Source organism: Triticum dicoccoides, chromosome 2B (assembly GCF_002162155.2).
Source record: "Triticum dicoccoides isolate Atlit2015 ecotype Zavitan chromosome 2B, WEW_v2.0, whole genome shotgun sequence".
NCBI lineage: Eukaryota > Viridiplantae > Streptophyta > Magnoliopsida > Poales > Poaceae > Triticum > Triticum dicoccoides.
In genome coordinates this window covers 53453462-53456378 of record NC_041383.1, presented here as the reverse complement: position 1 = coordinate 53456378, position 2917 = coordinate 53453462, and the positions used below count along the sequence as shown (strand labels likewise).

At 60.8% G+C, this 2917-nt stretch overlaps 1 pseudogene; it reads right to left on the bottom strand.

The window, feature by feature from the left end:
* Nucleotides 1-112: 112 nt before the first annotated feature.
* LOC119360416 lies at nucleotides 113-1291 on the bottom strand (annotated as a pseudogene).
* Between the last annotated feature and the right edge of the window lie 1626 nt (nucleotides 1292-2917).

Here is a 2917-nt window from a genome sequence, read left to right as displayed (position 1 = left end):
GATTTCCCCACCTGAATTTCCATATATGGGGCTAAAACGCCCAGGTCACCAGCATGTACAAGTACATTTTATGGGGGAAGAGAGAGAGAGGTGGGAGACAAGGCAACAAGCATCAGGCATCTCGAGGGCTGGCCAGGCAGCCCAGCCACGCATCAGATGCCTGCTTTAGAGCAGCAGGCAGACGCACCCGCCAAAGCACGGCGTCCTCCCTACACAGTTGCAGCTGCCGAGGGAGTGACGGGGGCAACCCCTGGAAGACCACCCCGTTGCGGTGTTTCCAAAGTTGCCAGCAGCAGAGAAGGAGGAAGGTCGAGCCCGTCCGCACCGGCACCGAGGCAGGCGGGGGCACAGTGTGCAGCAGCTCAACGGATGATACGGTGGAAGCGACTCCCACCACAGACCAAAAGCGCTGAGCAAAAGGACAGTCGAAGATGAGATGGTACGCCGACTCCAGGGGCGCTGAGCAGATGGGGCAGCCAGCCCCCGCCGCCTCCACAATGTGCTTCCGCAGGAGGACGTCCCTTGTCTGGATCCGGGCCTGGATCAAGAGCTAGGCGAAGAAGCGGATGCGACTCGGAGCGTAGTTTTTCCAGACAAAATTGGCGTACGGGCGCAAGCACCCCACCAAAGTGGCATAGTTGGTAGAGGCCGGCGGAGGAGAGCGCAGTACCCTTGTCACAGCCGGGGCGAAGGATCCGAGCATCTGGCTCCGTAGTGAGGGTCAGCGCCTGGATGATTGGAAGGAGCACCGCGCACTCCCTGGCGCCCACATGGTTCAGGCGGGGGACGAGGACCCCAGCAAGCCCGTGTTGAAGGACGTGAGCAACCGAGGCCGCCGGCGCGGTGGTGTGCGAGAAGAGGGAGCTCATCTGGACGGATAGGGCGCCACCGGGCAGCCATGAGTCCAGCTAGAACGCCGTAGTGCGCCCATCGCCGAGGGCGACAGTGGTGACCGCCCGGTACACAAGCATAGGCTTGGCGAGGGAGGCCCAGTGCGGTCCGGGGAGCGTCACCGCCGCTGCGGATGTTAGCAGCGACCGTCCCAGCTCGCCCCAGACCCGGCGAGCCCACGGCGTATCCTGGCGCGAGTGAAGGCGGTGAAGGAGCTTCAGCAGAAGGCACCGGTTCTGGACCGGGAGGGCGCGAACCCCCAGTCCCCCCTCCTCCTTGGGACGGACGACGCGTTCCAGGCAACGAGACACTGGGCCCCAGAGGCTTTGTCTACCGCGGTCCAGAGGAAGGAGCGGCGCAGGGTATCGATCGCTCGGAGGACAGAGGGCGGGACCTCCATCGCAGACATGGCATACGTGGGGAGAGCATCCAGTACGGCATTGAGCAGCACCAGGCGGCCCCCAAAGGACGGAAGCTGAGCACGCCAGCCAGAGAGGTAGCGCTTAGCTTTGGCAATGAGCGGGAGGAAGTCGTCCATGGTGAGCTTGCGGTTGGAGAGCGGCAGGCCGAGGTAGATTTGAGGGAAGCTCCCAACGCAGCACCCCAACTCCCGGATCATGTCGCGAAGATCATCCTCGGGGACATGGACGGGCGCGACGGTGCTTTTGTGAAAGTTGATGACGACCCCTGTCGCAGCTGTGAAGTCGTCAAGGATGCCCTTGAGACGCCTAACCGCGCCCAGCTCCGCGTGCATGATGATGATGGTGTCGTCAGCGTACTGGAGGACAAGCGGGGGCGCATCGGCGAACATAGGGTGGCGCATCCCACCATCCCTCTTGATCATCTGTTCTAGCACGTCCGCGACGAGGAGGAACAGGTAGGGGGAGAGGGGGTCCCCCTGCCGCAACCCCTTCTTGCATTGGATCCATCGCCCAGGCACGCCATTGAGCACCACCGCGGACATGGACGACTGGAAGATGGAGTCCATCCAGTCGCACCAGAGAGACGGCAAGCCACACACCTCCATAATCCGGCGAAGGCTCCCCTAGTTGATGGAGTCGAAGGCTTTGGCAAAGTCGAGCTTCAAGACCAACGAGGGCGCCCGGCGGGTCTCGCAGCATTGGACAATCTCCGTTAGGTAAACAAAGTTTTCGGAGATGCTCCGCCCCTTAATGAACCCGGATTGGTCCACGTCCACCACATCCGAGATCTGTTGCTGAAGGCGCGTGGTTAGTCCTATCTTTTGAGTATCGCCTGAACCAAGTCTGGGTCAGCAAGTGCCCAAACACACCGCGACATCGTACACTCAAGGAGCGAGTGATGCCACTGAGTCCTCGACGCCGCACAATCTGCAGTTATTTACCGGGGTCATGTTAAGGTGATGTACCACATCTGAAGTTGGGAGATATTGTCGGGTAAAACGCCATATGAATATCAGTATTTTTGAAGGGACCTTGACTTTCCACTTGTTACACCACGAGCTTGCTTGTGGGGGCCGGGCTAGCAGGAGGGAGAGGAGTGAGTGGCCTTTTGTGAGTAGTTAGTACCTAGTGTTGGAGTTGGAGTGCTGTGCTTGCCTCGGCTGGCTTGTGGCTGTTGGTGGGTCATATCACTACCGGAACAGGGCCCTATGCCGACGGCCATATCCAGGCCGTCGGCGTAATAAAGCCGTCGGGCTATCCAGACATATGCTGACGGCCCCCGTCGGCCCAGAACGGCCGTCGGCTTACCCAAAGATACGCCTACAGCGGCCGTCGACATATCTGGGCCGTCGGCATAGTTGCGGGCCCGGCGATCCCGCCGTGCCGTGCGGTTAACAGCGTCCGATCTATGCCGAAGGCCGAGGCGGGAGGCCGTCGGCATAGATGCCCTTACCACGTCATCGATCCGAGGCGCGCACCGACCACCACCTATGCCGACGGCTGCCGTCGGTGATGGGGTTATGTACCTAGGGTAGGGTCATGGACCTGATCTAAGTACCTTACCCAAGGACATCCTTAGAAGAGGTCGCCTTCCAGTCGACCAA